This window comes from Vanellus vanellus (assembly GCF_965231255.1).
Source record: "Vanellus vanellus genome assembly, chromosome: 1".
Taxonomy (NCBI): Eukaryota; Metazoa; Chordata; class Aves; order Charadriiformes; family Charadriidae; genus Vanellus; species Vanellus vanellus.
The window spans coordinates 169,382,372-169,403,111 of NC_138905.1; positions in this window are offsets into that span (position 1 = coordinate 169,382,372).

Sequence of the window (20,740 nt, forward strand, 5' to 3'; positions counted from 1 at the left end):
CAGAAGCAAGGCATATGCACACGTTGTCCCACAGACATGTTTTTTTTCAAGAGAGTAAATGTTTTAGCACTGACAGCTGCAGATAGAAGCATTAGGTATTCCTTACATACCTGACAACCTTTGTCCTCGAGCTGAACTGAATCTCCTGCTGTCTTTCCTTGGGACAGGTTCTTCTGGGACTTGTCAGTCAACCTTATAAAGTGCTCTCTAAGCTGGGAAAAAAATGGAACTGTTTGTAAGTCTAATCACCACACATTGTAGATGAATTTTGTTTCTTAAAACAGAAAATCTTCCACTATTTCTTTCCTAACCTTGAAACACTAGGCTTCTGTTGGATCATTTGAATTTGCAAGGCATATCTGTATTAAATTTGAAGTCCTGCACAAAACAAAGAGTCATAGTAATTATTAAAGCCTGTCAGTAGTGACCACTTTTTGAAATATCTCATTATTGGACTTTTAATGTGAAATAAATTTGCATTATTAAGAATAGCCAAACCAACATTATAATGCAAATAGTGTGAAAACGAACAAATTATATTCTTTTTTCCCACTGGTGGGACTGAGTTTTCTAAAACAACCCTGGTGTTCACAATATAATTTTCAGCAGACTGACACTTTGAGTGGGAGATTCAATTCACTCAGGAACAGTAGAACTGTCCAAGTAAGCCTATTTCTCTTCATTGATTACAGAGAGCAACTGTATTTTAACACAGATGCCTCAGTTGATTAAAGCACATTCAAATCTGAGGCAAAAAAAATTGTCCAGTTTTAACAATTTATTTTGATTGCTCTATAAATTACATCAGTACACTAAGTGAAAATCATTTTCCTTCTTTCAGAGATTGACTTGCAGCCACTGAGGAAAATCAATGGAGAATCTGACTCCAGTTACATGGTTGTGCCTGTAATGATACAGGCAAAACTTAAGCAGAACACATTCAGTAAAGGTTTGTTTAAATGAATAAATATGTGCCCAAAACTATGGTAGAGTTTTAGATAAATATATTAAAAATATATTCTTGAAGGTATCTAGAACCTAAATAAGAACGGAGCATACTCTTCAAAAGGAAAATGTACAGTTTTAGTCCTACAACTGAGCAATATTCTTATGTGATAATAAAGAAATCTGTGCTTTCATAGTGTCCTTTTTGTTTATATTTTTAGAAAATGTGTCTTTATTCAGTGGTGTTTTGTGAACTTTCTGCTTATTTGTGTGTTTACAAATGGTTATTCTCCTTAGAGAACTTTAATAACAGCCAACTTTTGGCATACTTTTTCTAATAACTCAAAGACTGTTATGGTTTTTCTGTTTTGTTGTGAGGATTTTTTTTTTTTTTTTAGTTTTAGTAAATACAGTGGTTAAGATAAAAATATTGATTGCACAAGCACTTTATCTTAAAATTTAACCATTAACCAGCAATTTTTCCAACCATTTTTACCATTTTCAGTAAAATCCTTATGCTGCTCAGATTTAGATGTTGCCTACATGAAAAAGGCCAAAAGGAACCATTTAGTTACTGTGCTTACATATTATTTAGACTATAGATACCATAAGTGGTGTGACATTCTATTTCCAACATAAGGAAAAGATCCAAAGCTTCAAACCATTTTGCAACATTAATGAGTTCAGACTGCTGCATTTGTTCATTATTGTTTGAACTGCTGAAAACTAATAGCTAAATATTCAACTTTGAAGCGAATCTTTGGTATTCATTTGCAGACTGCATTATATAACACACTGGTAAACACATAGAGAAAACCCTTATAATATATGCTTTTAAAAGGGTCTTTTTTTTTGATTGTCAACTACTTATAGTGTCCCTTGTGTAAAATTAATTAATTCGTACTAAATCCTTCTGGGTTATATAGTACTTAATTTATGAGTTAGACTTATGAAAAAGAATTGTCATTTGAATCAATATGTTGTAAGATACCGATATACGTAGTGAGAGAAAGATGAAAAAAAAGCACAATACAAATGCACAGATACAATAAGTTATGGTAATACTAAGATACTTATGCACAGCAACAACTTTTCTTTCTTAAACTATGTATAATTTCTATATACTTTCAAAGTGTACATATATTAATTGAAAGAGGGGAAGGGAAGAGGGAGAAAGAAAAAAGGGAAAGAGAAAAATACTGTAAAAAATATAAAATGTCATTGCCATGATGAAAAGAAGCTTGACAAGACATCTTTAATTTTCTTCACAGGCTTCCATTACTGTTTATCAATCAAAAAACGTTGTGTCAAAGCATTCTGAGAACCTCAAACCTCCACAAAGTTGTTCTGACAAGAAGAGAAAGAAAATGCAAGCAAACATCTATTTCACTGCTATCCAATAATTTTCTGTCTCTCTTTGATATCTGCTATTGTCTGGAATACAATTTAAGTTCAAATGTTAGTTGTTTAAATGGGAATAAAACTGTTACCTGACAAAGTTCACAAATTCAATATAATTTTCCCAATATATGTATACTACATGAACCTCAGCCAGCAGATGATTTTGTGTATTAAGATCCAAAAGGAGATAGTATAAAGACTACTTCTACTAAGTATGTGGGTATCTACCACTACTAAATTATGTGGGGTTTTTTATTATTTTTCATTTTTAATGAACATAAAATTCATAATTTTTATCTTATTGTATTTTAATTTTCCTTTGTACAAAAAGGGAGGATTTTTTAATTAATTTATTTATTTTTATAGCAGGAGCTGTGTGTGACTAAGAACAAAGGACATTTATGGTCAGGGAGAGCTATTTGTCACTGGCAACTCTAGCCAAAAATCAAGTTTTCAAAAAGAGAAGAAAAGAGGGTGGAAAAAATGATTAACCTAAATTTGACTTCCATTTATTAAGAAGTGGTGACCTTCACACAACTGAAAAGTCCATGGAAATGAAGAACAAGTCAAAATAATGAATTTAACTGTTAGTTTAAAGTCTTTGTTCTGTTATTCTTAAAGTGTCTAATCAGTAACAAGAAACCGCAATGACATAAACTTAAAGGGAATCACGGAGTGTTGAAATTTCTTGTTAAATACTGTGGTATTAGAAGTACTCATTTGTTTCTTTGGAATGTCTTTGGTTTTGTTTTTTTCCCAAGAAATTTAGAGATCCATGTGAATAAAATTACATTCTTTGGTTTTGAGTCATTATGTGAGCCTTTTGTCCAATGGCTTCTCATTTACTGTGTATCCATAGCATTTTAAGGTTAGAAAAAGAACTTTATCTTTTTTGTCTAAAAAGATATTTGTCTTAAATGCTTCAAACACACTAGGTATAACTAGATTTAAATATTAAGTAGTAAATTTATGTCTATATATTGGAAACTAAAAATTCTGATTTGAAAATCAAAGCCTTTTTGGGGTGTTCGTATGCATCTTAAATTAAAAAAAAAAAAACCACACATATTTCTGTTCTCTTACCTACAACTCTTGTAAGTAGTTGTTATTTTTAGATAATTATTTTAAAATTGTAATCTTTTTAAACACAGAATCTATTCTTACTTTTTTCCTAGCACGGATTAGTAATAATTAAGAGATAGATACCATTAATATTATAGTATTACTTTATTATTGTATACAGACCAGGTATTTAGATAACATTCATATAGAATAGTTTGAAGAGCTTAATTCCAGAAGGTCTTTAAAACTATTCACAGAAAGTAATCTTTTGTTTTCTTTACAACCGAGGTGATTCAATCAAATTATGAAAATCTGGAACTCTTTGGAAGTGTGCTCTGCAGACATTTTGCAATTTTTTTCGGTCTTTGTTTCTTCTTGCCTGCACTAGATATCATTCCTGATCAGTAGTTCAGAAAAGAGTGTAACTATTCTTTGTGTTTTGAGGTAGCTAACCATTACAAGAAAAAAAATATAAAAAGTTATTTTTCTGTCTGGTTGCCTTGAAACATTCTTCTTTGTCTCCTGTCATATCAAGAAGCTAAAGAGATTTTAACATCTTCAGTTTCACCAGTTTGGGGAGATTTAATATTTTAGAATCATAGAATCATAGAATGGTTTAGGTTGGAAAGGACTGTAAAGATCATGTAGTTCCACCCTCCCTGCCATGGGCAGGGACACCTCCCACTAGACCAGGTTGCGCAAAGCCCCAGCCAGCCAGCCAGCCCTTAAATATCTCCAGGTGTGGAAGTTTCACAACTTCTCTGGACAACATATTCCACTGCCTCACCACCCTCATTGTGAATTTTTTTTCCTAATATCTATTCTAAATCTACCCTCTTCCAATTTGAAGCCATTACCACTCATCCTACCACTACATGTCCTTGTAAAAAGCCCCTCCCCAGCCTTCTTGTAGGTGTCCTTCAGATACTGGAGGGCCACTATAAGATCTCCCCGGAGCCTTCTCTTCTCCAGGTTGAACAACCTTAACTCCCTCAGTCTGTCTTCGTAGGAGAGGTGCTCCAGCCCTATGGTCATCTTTGTGGCCCTCCTCTGGAACCACTCCAACAGGTCCATGTCCTTCTTATGTTGGGGGCTCCAGAGCTGGACGCAGTACTCCAGGTACTCTCATGAGAGCAGAATAGAGGGGCAGAATCACCTCCCTTGACCTGCTGGTCATGCTTCTTTTGATGCAGCCCAGGATACAGTTGGCCTTCTGGCCTGTGAGCATTCATTGCTGGCTCACGTTGAGATTCTCATCAGTCAGCACCCCAAGTCCTCCTCAGAGCTGCTCTCAATCCATTCTCCACCCAGCCTGTATCTGTGCATGGGATTGCACTGGCCCACATGCAGCATCTTGCACTTGGCCTTGTTGAACTTCATGAGGTTTTGCACAGGCCCACCTCTCAAGCCTGTTTAACTCGAGTCAGGACTAAACTCCTGAAAAAAAAAAAACAGTACATTAAATTATAATTTAAAAATAACAGTAACATAAAAAGAAGTACAAGTCTCATGCAACTATATTGCTAACATTCAATATTGTACAGAGATCACTCTATCATTCTTGCCTGGACCACTTAGGAGGGGATTCATATCATCTGACTATAACCATTTAATACGTAGGTATCTTGTGTAAGCCTGCAGTGTTATTTAATAGGTGGCCAATAGGACACTGCTATTCCAAATAACATCAGAAGGTCATTCAGAAACAAATACAACAAATAAGTACATACTAAACCCCCAGATTAACCACATAAAGGCACATATGCAGCTGGCATATAAGTGTAATGGTCATGATCTGCCTTCAGACAAACACAGGACTTTACTCCCAAATGCTAATATTCCTAATTAAATTTTTCAATGAAAATGTTAAAATTCTTAATTTTTAAATAAATAAAATTATTTTTATTAAAGTGGTAGCTGTATATTTATTACCATCTTTCTTTTGAAAGATTGTTTCAAGTTTCATACAAGCAAGAGTCAGACCTACCCTGGAGCATAAAAAAGCTTGAAGAGCGTTAGATGACCTTTCTTTAAAATATGAGTCACCCTTTCTCTCCTATGGCTGACCTCCTTCAATAAATAAATAAATATGATCTAGAATGGCAGTATTCCAGAAATTAAAGTAAAAAAATTAAAAAAACCCAAAACTATTCAAATTGTCTCTAAATAAATACTGATTTAAATATAAGTAAATAAAGGTGATCTTGACATGAAGACAGTAACCTTTCAATAAAAGCTTAAAGGTCTATTCAGTTTCCCCTTGTCGTGGTTTAGGCCAAATCCACCACTGGGGACCCGAGGGACCCCAGATGGGACCGACAGATGCTCCCCTCTACCCCTCTACAAAGAGAGAGGCAGAGGAGGAAAAAGAGACTTATGAGTTTAGAAGAAACTAAACTACTTTAATGAAATATTAATAATAAAATAAAAAGAAATAATGAAAAATATATACAAAACCGTATCAAGCTCCCGAGATGACAATCACGTCACCGGCTGGCACTGGGGCAGTCCCAGGCTGGACTCAGTGACGGACTGGAACTGGATTCCGGATCTGGATTCAGGATCGGGATCACAGGCAGACAAACAGAGTCCTCCTCAGACGTCAGCCATTGAAGGAAGAGCCCCTGACCCTTTGATCCCTCAGCTTTTATACCGAGCATGAGGCAGATGGGATGGAATACCCTGTTGGTCAGTTTTGGGTCACCTGTCCTGTCCGCTCCTCCCTGCAGGTGGGACCCCACTATGCTTTTCTGCTTCCGACCCTCCAACGTGGCAAATAACAAAGTTGGTTGGCCTTGGGGGTTATGGCAATAAGTATAAGCAGGAGCCTCTCTGCACACCATGCCTGGGCATCAGCTATAGACAGTTGGTCTTATCACTCTGAGAGAGTGAACACTCTCTGTACAATATGCAGTTAATTTCAGTTGTTAGAAGAGGCCCAGCTAAGAAGCGAAGTTACTGAACAAAATTGGTTCTGTTTTACCTCAAACCAGGACATCCCTTTAATCCATTAACCCTAACTCAGTTATGTAAGTAACATAGTCAGTAATACTTGAGATGTAAGCACCAGAGACACTGGTAAAAAAATTGAGATTTAAAATCCTATCTCTGTTACTTTGTGTTGGAGCCTGCTTCTTAAACAAATTCATTTTTTCCAGACTTCACAAAATTCAAAAAGGCAGAAGACTATACTTCTAATATATGCATTCTATCGTCTGCAAGCAAATCTGGATTTTCTTTTTTTTTTTTTTTTACTTCTGGAGGAAGTATCACACACTTAGCTGTTTTGACTTTGAATGTCTTTGAATATCATCTCTTTAAAAACTTTTCAGTGTTTCCTGTTTTTTGGAGAACTTTTTGCAATAGCTGGTTTCTATCCATATACACCTCTGTGCCTTTCACATACACTTGAAAAGGACTGCTCATAATTTTAAAGTATGCTTGAAATAGACTTAATATTTTTTGTTTGCTTGTTTGTTTTTAAAATCCAACAGAGCTACTATTAATTGCTTTTCTGATTTATGACAGTTAAGAACTCTATATATGTGTGCTTCATTGAAACTTTAAGAATCAGTCCCTGCACACACACAAAAAGATGACAGCACGTGCTTGTATGTCCTTGAATGAACAGTCATTTGTCAAGACTTGAACTCACTTTGCCATGGGAGGACAAAGATGACTATCACCCTAAAATTGGTGACTTTAAAATGTTCCTTATTGTCCCCCTCGATCTCTTCAGCTGATTCCCTTTTATCCTCCCCATCCCCCCCCCCCCCCCCAGCTTCTCCTGAAACACAGAGTTATGAATACATATGCAAATGTCTAGTGCAGGAGGTCTCGCTGGATTTCATGTCCAAGAACACATTTACAAGGAGGGAAGCTCTTGTTTACCAGAGGGAAAGGCTAGAATACAAGACGACGCAGGAGGATACACTGGAAGGAAGCTGGCTCTCCTGGGAAGTGGAAGAATATGAGTAGTGTCTTGATTGCCGATATTTGGTTTTGTTCTTGTAAATCTACACATCTTTTTCTTGTTTGTCTGTTAAAAAATATAATTGCTTTTTAAAAATTATTTTGCCAAGATTCTGTGCTTTTACTTTGACTGTCATTGTTTTGTTCACAGTGGGTGTATAGAAATCAATATAATCTGAATTTAGGAGAAAGGATGTGTGTTGTGGTTTAACCCCAGCCAGCAACTAAGACTACACAGCCTTTCGCTCACTCTTCTCCACCCCCCAGCAGGGCAGGCAGAAGAGGGACAAAAAGAAAGTAGTACTCATGGGTTGAGATAAAGACAGTTTAATAAAACAGTAATAGATGAGAAAAATAATAGTTAAAAAAATGGTAAAAGAATATACAAAACCAAGTGATGCAATAGAATTGCTCTCACCACCCAATGATCAACTGACCAGCCTGTCCTGAGCAGTGATCATGGATTCCTGCCCCCCTGGCCAACCCCGGTTTATATACTGAGCATGATGTCTATGGTATGGAATATTCCTTTGGCTATCTTATCCTGTCTATGCTCCCTCTCAGCTCCTATGGGAAGCCGAAAAAGTCCTTGACTTAATATAAGCATTACTTAGCAACAACTAAATCAATAGGCTTTATCAATATTATTCTCATACTAAATCCAAAACACAGCAGCTAATAGGAAGAAAATTAACTACATCCCAGCTGAAACCAGGACAATGTGTAAAAGATTTTAGATGGAGAGATACCTTCCCTAGACACCCACCAAAACACCTAAGGTCATGCAGGGTTGATCTAAAGATTTGCCTTAAAAAAAGGAGCATTTGTAGAAGCTAAAGGGTAGTTATAATTCATTGCTTGCTCAATGATTATTGACGCATATATGTCCAAACACTTTCCTACTTTATCCTTCAAGGTGTGGATAACCTTTGTAGATCATCGTGGAGTTTTGAAACTGACATGAGCAGAACACCAGGCATTTGTTCGTGTAACCAATAGTGTATATCAGACTGAATATTCTCTGTTTGGCTCTGATTTTATATTACTTTCCTTGACTAATACCAATCTAATGTATGATGTAAAACCTTGCAACAAAGAAAGAAAAGTTGCAGGTGGAGGGAAACGGTTACGAACTCCATATCGATAGACATGTTCTCCCAGGTCTGTATGGGGTTTGTTACCATTTGGTATTTTTGGATTAGGGTGGGGTGTTTTCATGTGTGTATGCTTGTTAAGGACACTATATTATGCTCATACTGGTTTCCCTATAGCACATCTGCAGAAAATTTAATGAGGTGAGTCAAGGAAGTCTCCGCAACAGCCTTCAATCACCTTCAGTGGCTTATATTGAGGAGAGTCACTTTTCCTACCAGTCAAATAGGAAAGGGAAGAACAACAACCACTGCATCAGCTGGTCATCCTTTGTGGTCTAATAAATGAAAAATATCTGAACCGTTCACTTATTCTTCTGTTTGTGAAGCAGTGGTGGTGTTCACCTTGCATGGTGCCATTACCATATGAACCATGCATGGTGTAGTTACTGCATCATGAATCTATAACTTTTGTTCAATGAGTGAAAGGGTTTTGGTGTGCTTTTATGTTGGGGGATGTGAACAAAATATTTGAAGAGGATTGAGATGAAGCTTGGGGCTTTGGGCGTGGGAACAGTATGGTGATGTGGGTATGTGGGAGATTTGTCCTGCAGATATAATAGCAAGAGATGTACTCTCAGAGGTGTAGTGGCTGTCACAGTCAGACCAGTGATATACAGTATTCCTTGACAACTTTGAGTCAAAAAATGGAATTCCTTAAGACGGCACCATAACTACCCTTCCACCTCATTTTTAAAAACACAAATAAAAAGCTGAGCATATATCCAGCCTGTTTTCTTGAGCACTATTTCTATAGTCTAAAAACATGTCCCTGGATAGGATAAAAAGATGTGCTTGGATGTGCCTTCACAATGACATTCTGTTGGACCTGGGGATGAGGGCCCTGGAGCATTATCACACATCTTTAGGTTCTCCTCATGGTAAAGGACAGCCATCATACCTTGGTGCTATGGAGAAGAGCTACTGGCTTGTATCCCCACACAAAGTTTTCTCTGTGTAACAGGTATAGCTCTGTCATGCTGTCTCATATGTGGTTCTGATACAAAATTGGGTTTTCAGGCAGGTGCCAAAATGGTTAAATTTCACACAAAATGGAAAATGTGTGAAAGGAGAAAATGTAAAAGGAGATAACTGCAAAGAAAAATGCAAAGGAAAATGTAAAAGGAGATAACTGCAAAGAACCCAGACAGCATGGACTGTAACTCAAGGCCAGAGCGGGAGACTAGTACAAGTCAGTCTAGGAGGTTAAGTGCAGAATTTTGAGACTGATATGAAAGGAATCTGTGGGACGGAGCACAAAGCTCACCCAAAGAATAACAAGGTAGCCTCTTCAGGAAGAAAAAAGAAATCAGCAGGGACTCTCAGGACCACCGCTAAGGAGTAAAGTACACGTGCAGCTGAGAGGGGTTAATGAAATAATCTTCATACATATAATTGTCATGAAGATGTAAAGCCTACATTGAAATAAATAGGGTCTAGCTAGAAGCTGTGGTATGCACACTGGGTGGAGTGATCCCCCGTGCATCCAGCGCTGCAATAAAGAGAACGCCTGCTTCTTAACATTACATTGGTGTTAAGGATTTTATTTGCGATTTCCGTGACAGTTCCAGATCTTCAGAACTGTCTCTTTCTGTGTTGCGTTGTTGTCTAGTCCCTTCCTACAAAGCAACAATAATAAGGTTAACAAAATCCTGATACTGTTAGAGGCTATCCTCCCACATGAGAAATTCTTGGCTTTTTTTACAGCACTGATTTACAAGAAGTATCATTTCCTCAGGGCTTCAGGTTACTTCCTTTGAAATTTTTGAGCATTAGAAAAGGTTACCATTGGAATTGCAGAAACAAGAACATGAAGCAGAAAAGAAATAATAAAAGGACAAGGATATTAAAAAAAGAATACTAAGGGATTTAGAGAGGTAAATAGCAATAAAAAGTAAGGATTTTGGCAAAATCGTAACTAGCCAAACTGAGTGCAATAAGGCCTTATTGAGGGGCTAGAGCACTAAAGCAGAGAAATGCACAGAATTTGTGAGGCAAACACACACGCAGCCATACTACTATATTCAATCCTGAAGAACTGGCTGGTAGGTCAAAGGGGTTTGGAAAAGTCAGGGGCCTCAACAGAAACAGGCAGAGGAAGGAGAGCTTGGACCACAGGGAAAGCCCTGACTCTTGGGGCAGGGAGGGAGAACAATCAGACCTTTCTGTCTCGATTCTGACAATCCCACAATGCCTCTGGAGCCATTCCCACACTAACAGTTCTTTCTTGTCTCTCTATGAGATCTTTGAGCCTTTAGACAGTCCTTGGCCTTTCGCCTCCACTTCCTGAGCTACGTACTGCACAATGTTGCAGGGTGTTACTTTCCCAGGTTGCAGCAGGTGCTTTTTCTCATTGCTCAAGTGCTTTCACCCCCCTCCTTGTTTAACGGCTTCCTCTTTTTCTTATTATATTTCAATCAATCTTTTTTCCCAGATGTCAAAGCAGTGACAAATACACTGTCATCGACAGTTCTGGACCACCTGCTTGCAACCTTTCCTTACTTTCAAAGCCTTTACTGTTATCCCACACTCAAACTGCATATCATTTCAAGAGACATTTGGTTTAGAATTCCTGTTCACCCAGTGAGTTCTCATAACAAGGTGATTACAAGTCTAATAGGCAGGGAGTGGGGTTTTGTAAAGCAAATGACTTTGCATTTGCAAAAAAATTAAAGCAAATTGTCTCTAATTAGCAATGTCAATACTGTTTCTGCTAGGCCACTGTGCAACAAGGGAACAAGGAGAAAAGATGTGTGGAAAGAAAAGGAAAGAACAGCAATAAACTGCAGCAGACTTAATGCGTGCTCTTTAAGTAGCAGAAGAACTACTTCAGATTTTATGGGGGCTCTGTGTAGTTTCTGAATCCTGTATGCACATGCATGGTAGGAACATGCTGAAGTATTTCACAGCACTGCAGTTCACAAACTGGTTAGAAACATAACGACTCCACTGAGATCTGGAGTCCTGGAATAGACTTGCTGTTTCAACTTGCTTCAAAAGGAATGACTTTATCAAAGCTTCTCAGGAATCACAGAATCACAGAATCACAGAATTATCAGAGTTGGAAGGGACCTCTAGAGATCATCTAGTCCAACTCTCCTGCTAAAGCAGGATTGCCTAGAGCACATTACTCAGGACTGCATCCAGGCGGGTCTTGAAAATCTCCAGGGAAGGGGACTCCACAACCTCCCTGGGCAGCCTGTTCCAGTGCTCTGTCACCCTCACCGTAAAGAACTGTTTCCGTGTATTTGAACGGAACTTCCTGTGTTCTAACTTGTGCCCATTGCCCCTCGTCCTGTCACTTGGAACCAATGAAAAGAGCCTGGCTCCATCCTCCTTCAACCCACCCTTTAGATACTTGTATGCCATAATAAGGTCTCCCCTCAGCCTTCTCTTCTCCAGGCTAAAGAGTCCCAGCTCTCTCAGCCTCTCCTCATAAGGGAGGTGCTCCAAGCCCTTAATCATCTTAGTTGCCCTTCGCTGGACTCACTCCAGCAGTTCCCTGTCCCTCTTGAACTGGGGAGCCCAAAACTGGACACAGTATTCCAGTTGTGGCCTCACCAGTGCCGAGTAGAGGGGGAGAATGACCTCCCTCGACCTACTGGCCACACTCTTCCCTATGCAGCCCAGGATTCCATTGGCCTTTTTGGCGACAAGGGCACATTGCTGGGCCATGGATAATTTACTGTCTACCACAACCCCCAGATCCTTCTCCTCCAAGCTATCTCCCAGCAGGTCAGCCCCTAACCTGTACTGGTGCCTAGCATTCTTCCTCCCCAGGTGCAGGACCTTGCACTTGGTTTTGTTGAACCTCATTAGGTTCTTCTCTGCCCAGCTCTCCAGCCTGTCCAGGTCACGCTGGATGGCAGCACAGCCCTCTGGGGTGTCAGCCACCCCACCCAGTTTGGTATCATCAGCAAACTTGCTGAGGATACACTCTGTCCCCTCATCCAGGTCATTAATTAATATATTAAACAAAATAGGACCAAGTATTGACCCCTGGGGGACACCACTGGTTACAGGCCTCCAACTAGACTCTGTGCCGCTGATCACAACCCTCTGAGTCCTGTCCCGCAGCCAACTCTCAATCCACCTCACTGTCACCTCATCTAGCCCATACTTCCTCAGCTTCCTAATGAGGATGTCATGGGAGACAGTGTCAAAAGCCTTGCTAAAGTCAAGGTAGATGACATCCACGACTTTCCCCTCATCCAGCCAACCAGTTATAACATCATAGAAAGCTATCAGATTGGTCAAGCACGATTTACCCTTGGTAAATCCATGTTGACCACTTCCAATAACTTCCTGTTCCTCAACGTGTTTGGAGATGACATCCAGAATGAGTCGCTCCAATACCTTCCCAGGGACAGAGGTTAGACTAACCGGTCTGTAGTTCCCTGGGTCCTCCTTCTTACCTTTTTTGAAGACTGGAGTGATGTCGGCCTTCCTCCAGTCCTCAGGCACCTCTCCTGTTCTCCATGACCGTTCAAAGACGATGGAGAGTGGTCTAGCAATAACATCCGCCAGCTCTCTCAGCACTCGCGGGTGCATGCCATCAGGGCCCATGGACTTGTGAATGTCCAGCTTGGCCAAGTGGTCTCTGACACGGTCCTCCTCAACTGAGGGAAAATCTTCCACTCTCCAGACCTCCCCCTTTGCCTTCAGAGGGTGGGATTCATGAGGGACAGCTTTAGCAGTGAAGACCGAAGAAAAGAAGGCATTCAGTAACTCTGCCTTCGCTGCGTCCTCCACCACTAGGGCACCTGTCTCATTCACCAGTGGGCCTACATTTTCCCTAGTCTTCCTTTTTCTATTGATATATTCAAAGAACCTTTTCTTATTGTCTTTAACTGCAGTGGCCAAGCTGAGTTCTGATTGAGCTTTGGCCCTTCTCATTTTCCCCCTACATAGCTTTGTTATATCTTGATAATCCTCATAAGTTGCCAACCCCCTTTTCCAGAGAATGTAAACTTTTCTTTTTTTCCTGAGGTCCAGCCAAAGTTCTCTATTTAGCCAGGCTGGTCGTCTTCCCCGTCTGCTCGTTTTTCGAGACAAGGGGATGGCCTTCTCCTGAGCTTTTAAGAGCACCTGCTTGAAGTATGCCCAGGAACAGAAGAAACATAAGCAAATACAGGCAATAAGGGGATTTGCTTCAGAGCTGCACTGCTGTTCCAAAGCATTACTACTGTACAGAAAGCCTATGCACTCTTGACTCCCATATAATAGGAGCTGACACATCTGGCTGTATGGACTCCATGTGGACCCTTACACCTAGATATCTACATGCTGAAATTGTATGCTGAATAAATTGATATGAACATAATAATGTGAGTGGAGGCATCAGGTGTTACTTGGGATGCCTGGACTATCACAATTTATCTCCAGCTGCTCCACCAGAAGGTCATGAATCTCCTGTACGTCCTTTGTTACATCTGCCACATTTAGGATTCTTGCATGCTCATATGTTTCTCAAGTGGCATCACTTTATAATTTAAGGAGATGGATTGTAATCAATAACATTAATTTCTGAAAATGCCATCTTCCAAACAGATATTAATGTTTTTTTCTAAGTACCTGAAAATAATAACCTTCTTACTGATATTTAGTGACCTACTGATTAAAGGCAAAAATTTTTTATGAAACATGTAGGAATCCATACTTCAAAGTGACATAAAGGTCAAAGAAGCATCAGAGAGGAATAAGAGAATAATTAGGGGAAAACATTTTTTACACAAAGCTACAATTATAATTATAAGGTAAATACATTTAAAAATGTGTGTATATTTAAGAATGTTAACTATTCCTTGGCTTCCATTATACACTTAACCAGATAGAGATAGAGAATTTTCAGCTGTAGAGTGCTTTAACTTAAACATTTTTTACTCAGCTAAGAGCCAGGAAAAACATTTTTTTCAAGGGAGATAGTCCTTAATTATTCATAACCAACTCGATAATCTGAGCCTCTTAGAACATGGAGACTAGAAGTGCAGAAGTGCTGAGAATGCAGGCTTGACTAAACTCCACAAAGCTTGGGTTCCGAATATTTGTATATTATTGAAATTGTATGAATTTTTGAGTCATCTGAAATAAATGCCATAGGGCATGCAAATACTGTATACTTTACATATTGATGTATAGGATTTGTCTGCCCAAATTTGGATGGCTATATTATCCACAGTATTTATGTCTACAGGGTCTGTAGTCATTACATTACATTTCCTTTAGAAGCACTTTGGGGACATAATTTGTCTTTTATCGACACAGGTGATTAAATTACGTCAACTGAACCACATCCTGAAAGTATCCTCTCTCTCTATAGAGCAAGCCTGATGTGACTAGCTTATATGGAGACACCTGTTCTGAATATATCTATAGATAGGTAAGATAGATTGTCTCTGATGGACAGCTTTAAAGTCTAGGTAGTATCACTCCGATTTTAATGACTTAATGAATATTTTTTTTCTTCAGAGCAACAATATATGAAGTTTCTATAAATGCAATGAAATCATACTGTATTACCCACGATCCCACAATCCTAGACTGAGGAATTATTCTTCGGTTTTATGCCCTATCCTTTCCTATTATCTTCAATCCATGGTCAGGTTTAAGTGAAAATTTAAGTAGTTGCTCATAAAGTGTCATCAATCCCATTCACTATATGACACCGTATGACTGGATGAGTTCACATAATCCCACACTGCTTGCTTATGTGCTTGAGATGTGACCTGAGGTCTTTTGAAATCTTCCTTCTGCCTGTCTGAACTCTTAAGTTCTTCACGTTTTTAAATTAACTCTCTCTTCACACAACCTTTTATAGAGAATGCAAACTTCAGATCATGCTGATTGGAGCTTGCTGAGACAACAGTCCATTTTTCAAGAATTACCTCTAGAAAACAGCATGAAGTGCAATGTTCTGTTTCAGTGAAAACAGAAAAACAACAATAACAACAAAAAAAGTAAAAAAACCTATTCAGTTGTATTTTAACACCAGTATTACATTTTAAATATCTATCAGTGGATGTGTAGCTTTCATTCGTAAAACTACGGCAATGTAATGTAGCTCATCAACATAACTGTTGATGAGCAAGCAGAACTCAGAAATGGGTATTGTTGCCCTTTAAGTATTGATATATTACTATTTTTTTGTTTTGTTCTATCTTACATATTCAGTCGAACAATAAGCTTTAGACGACTTATAGTGAAACACAAAAAGTGTGATCTAACAATAGTACATTCCATTAGTTTAAACAAAATGTGTATCAAAAGATATGCACTGTACTACTTGTCTGCACAGTCCTGAATTACTATAAAATGTAGGGGCTTTTTACACTCCTCTCACTTACAGGCTTAAGAATTTATCCAAAATATATGATGAGTGGACAAACTTTTCGATCTACTTATTAAAATCTCCTAATGGTTGAGACTAACATCCGAAATTCCCTGATAAAACTCTACACTCCTCAGTTAGTATTTATCATAAATTACCCTTGGGTAAAACAGTAGTGTTCAAAGGCTGTGTCTTCTTCTCAAAACAAGTTTCTTCAACTTCTAGAGAGCAAAACCAAAGTACCTACCATCAGAAAATATATCAAGTGAATGGCTTGTGAAATTCATGTAGATCTTAGTCTTAGGTTTGAACCTTATTTAAAATGCTGTCAAAACCTTAGGCATTAAAATTATCAATCATTAAAATTGATTATCAATCATTAAAATTGATAATGCAAAAGACACTGGGGTAAAGGAGGCAAAAACAAAACCAAAAATGTTAAAACTTTGTTACTGACCTTTTACTAGTGAAGAGAAACCGTTATAGTTTTTAGTTTTATAAATATATTCAGAGTTTCAAGCTTGCACAACACTGTAAAATTACTCATGTTGTCTCTTGAACAAGATGATGCCTGGCAGAGTTGCATTTATTAGGTTCTTTAATCACACTGTTTAACTCATGGATGGTTTGTCACATTGCCTTTAGGTCATGATTAACATCGCTGCTGTAGGTAAAGCTGTCAACAAGAAAACGAGTAGAACACTTGTCGTATCTGTTACCTAACAATCAAGAGGATGAATAATCACAAGGGAGGAATAAAATTACAGCCATAAAAAAGAAAATGGTAGGACAAACGCTAAAATGTACTAAAGCAAAAAACCTTGACAAGAAGTCTTTCCGCTGAATAATGCATGCCTGGCATTTCTATTTTCATTCGAAGAAACATAATATAGAACAAAATACATTCCCTTGTCAGCCAGAAATAAAGTTTTAGGGAAAGTAAAAGAAAGGCCCGAATACTTGGCTGAACTTGTTTCCTAGATTATTTCCGATTTGAGGGAGATGAAACATGAAGTTTCCAATCAAGTAGAATGTTAAAATTTTGAGAGTTCTAATTCTAATTCCTAATCACTAACTTGGATCTAATATTTCATAGTGAGGCAAATAATAATAAAAACAAAAGAAACAAACCCAAACCCAAAACACCCCCAAAAAGTTTGTTTAGAAAAATAGAAACAATGAGACTAAAACATAAAAATTTGCCACTGGAAGACCAGAGGTTTGATTTTTTACAAAACCCTTTTTTGCCAAGGTACTGCTTCCACAACATTCATTCTAGCTGATCCTAAGATTCTTTGATGTTTTGATATGTCATTCAGTGTTTTCTCTATCAGCAATTGCATATGAGACTGCTGAAATCCTGCATCCAGAAGTTGTTCCTATTTCATTATATTTTATATGTCTTATGCTACATGCAGTTAGGAAATGAAGGTAGTTTGCGAAGACAGTATTGAATTAAACTTCAGATCAACTCCGACATAGAATCATAGAACGGTTTAGGTTGAAAAGGACCTTGAAGATCATTGAGTTCCAACCCCCCGGCCATAGGCAGGGACACCTCCCACTAGATCAGGTTGCCCAAGGCCACAGCCAGCCTGGCCTTGAACACCTCCAGGGATGGGGCCTCAACAGCCTCTCTGGGCAACCTGTTCCAGTGCCTGACCACCCTCAAAGAGAAAAACTTCTTCCTAATGTTTAATCTGAACCTGCCCTCTTCCAGTTTGAAGCCATTCCCCCTCGTCCTATCGCTACATGCCCTAGTAAAAAGTCCTTCCCCAGCTCTCCTGTAGGCCCCCTTTAGGTACTGGAAGGCGGCAAGAAGATCTCCCCGGAGCCTTCTCTTCTCCAGGCTGAACAGCCCCAACTCTTTCAGCCTCTCCTCATAGGAGAGGTGATCCAGACCTCAGATCATCCTCGTGGCTCTCCTCTGGACATGCTCCAACAGGTCCATGTCCTTCTTCTGTTGGGGACTCCAGAGCTGGATGCAGTACTCCAGGTGGGGTCTCACGAGAGTGGAGTAGAGGGGCAGAATCACCTCTTTTGACCTGCTGGCCACACTTCTATTGATGCAGCCCAGGATACGGTTGGCCTTCTGGGCTGCGGTCGCACTCTGCTGGCTCATGTTGAGCTCCTCATCAATCAGCACACCCAGGTCCTTCTCCTCAGGGCTGCTCTCCAGCCTGTATTTGTGCTTGGGATTGCCCTGACCCAGATGTAGGCCCTTGCACTTGGCCTTGTTGAACTGCATGAGGTTGTCTTGGGCTCACCTCTCCAGCCTGTCCAGGTCTCTCCAGAGGGCATCCCTCCCCTCCAGTGTGTCTACCTTGCCAGACAGCTTGGTATAATCGTTAAACTTGCTGAGGGTGCACTCCACTGTCCATGTCGCCGACAAAGATGTTGAACAGTACAGGTCCCAGTACCGACCCCTGAGGAACGCCACTCGTCACTGCTCTCCACTTGGACATTGAGCCGTTGACCGCAACTCTGTGAGTGCGACCGTCCAGCCAGTTCTTTATCCACTGAGTGGTCCATTTGTCAAATCCATGTCTCTTCAATTTAGACACCAGGATATCGTGTGGGACAGTGTCAAATGCTTTGCACAAGTCCAAGTAGATGACATCAGTTGGTCTTCCCTTGTCCATTGCCACTGTAACCCCTTCGTAGAAGGCCACCAAACTTGTCAGGCATGACTTGCCCTTGGTGAAGCCATGCTGGCTGTCACCAATCACCTCCTTGTGCCTCAGCAGAGTTTCCAGGAGGATGTGCTCCATGATCTTGCCAGGCACAGAGGTGAGACCGACTGGCCTGTAGTTCCCTGGGTCTTCCTTGTTTCCCTTTTTGATAATAGGGGCTATGTTTCCCCTTTTCCAGTCAGCAGGAACCTTGCCAGACCGCCACGCCTTTGCAAATATGATGGCTAGTAGCTTAGCGACTTCATCTGCCAGTGCCATCAGGACCCGTGGATGTATCTCATCAGGTCCCATGGACTCGTGCACCTTCAGATTCCTCAGGTGGTCTCGCACTTGATCTTCACCTACAGTGGCCGGTTCTCCATTTTCCCAATCCTTGCCTTTGCATTCTGTGTCAAGGGTAGTGTGGCTGCATCTTTTGTCCTTGCCAGTGAAGACTGAGGCAAAAAAGTCATTGAGTACCTCAGCTCTGTCTCTGTCCCGGGTAACCAGGTCTTGTGTTTCCTTCTGGAGAGGGCCCACATCTTCCCTAGTCTTTCTTTTCTCGCTGACATACTTAAAGAAGGATGTTTTGTTTGTCTTAATGTCCCTGGCCAGATTTAGTTCTATCTGGGATTTGGCTTGTCTAACCCAATCCCTGGCTGCTCTAAAGTGCCTGTTCTAACAATGGAACCTAAAATATAGAGGTATGCAAATATTAGACAATTTCTTAAGAGAAAACCTATTATTAGACACTTTTCTAACCCATACAATTTTAAACTCCTTTCTATTTGGCACATCCCATTTTAATTTGTCTCAAAAAATAGTTAAAAAAAGTGGTTTTGTAAGAGTATTTCAGTAATTTGGAATGGTAACTAATACCCTGTATGTGTACAGGATTTGCGGAAGGAAAATTCATTCTTCTGGGTTTTTTTTGGTGATGTATTTTTTATTATACTAATACAAAACAGTGCGAAGAATTCACTAACAATTGTCATATACTTCTATTTAGCAATGCTATCTTAAACTTAATAGAAAGGAAACAAAAAAGGAAGACCCTTGCAGTTATAACAATGCATAAATGCCAAAGTTATTTAAGGTTATTTTGCAGAACTGTTTGCTTTGTAAATATATTTTACCTTCAGTATTATCATTTCAGCATTGTATACATTTATCCTCCAGCAATTCTATGACATTAATAAACCATAAGTGTATAAACATTATGTTAGAGACATCTTTCAACAACTATAGTACTTTAAAAGTAAATACATTCAGGTGAAACCTTTCCGAAGTACACTAAATTGATTTTATACTTTGCAATATCTCAGCTTGTTAATGAAGGACAATTTGACACAAGAATTGCAGAAATAGAGAGTAACAGTAGAAAGAAAGGTAATATTATCAAAGAATAATGTAAACAGAGGAGTATTCTTACTGTTGAAGCATAAGGTACATAGTGAGGATAAGCTGTGCTGCCTTCCTATACAATATGCAGCTCTATATATTTTAGTAATTGTTAATCACTATTGATAATATTGTAGCATTTTACAGATAGAAATTTCATAACTACACGTAACATTGTCCCTTCTGTATAGATAATTTTTTTCACTGACTAGTCTCAGTTGTCTTACAACTTCTTGTTTTAAAGATGAGGGAACAACCATAGGGAAAAGACAGCCTACCTTAGATAGGTCAATTCCACAAATGACAAAATTTTGCATCCTACTTAGTGCAATTATTGTGACTGCATACAAAAGAAATTGTACTGATAGTATGAAGGGTTTGACTGGAGAAAGCAGTGTGTGGCTTCTCTGAGTTATTGCATTTGCCAGATATTTTCTGTCTGTATTTGTAAGACGAGACCTTGGACAGCTCAGATGCCTTTAGAATACTGTACAATGTGTACGTTGGGTGCATATCTCCAATTTGATATGTTTGAATGTCACCCCCTAAGGATGTAAACTTCTTCCAAGCTCTGTGAATACAGGATAGGAGAAATGAAGAGCCTCTGCCACTTGATCTAGGCCTAGATATCTTCATACAATATTTAAAACCGTGATACATTTCTGCTTCTATTCAGTTTTATCCTATCAATGAGCAAAATGCAGTGACAGTGTTTTGAGCTTTGCAGAATCCCCAGAGGCTGTTTGTACTGTCTAACCTTAGGCACTTAATGAAGGAGACAGCTTTGTCTCGGGTCCCTATACTATTCA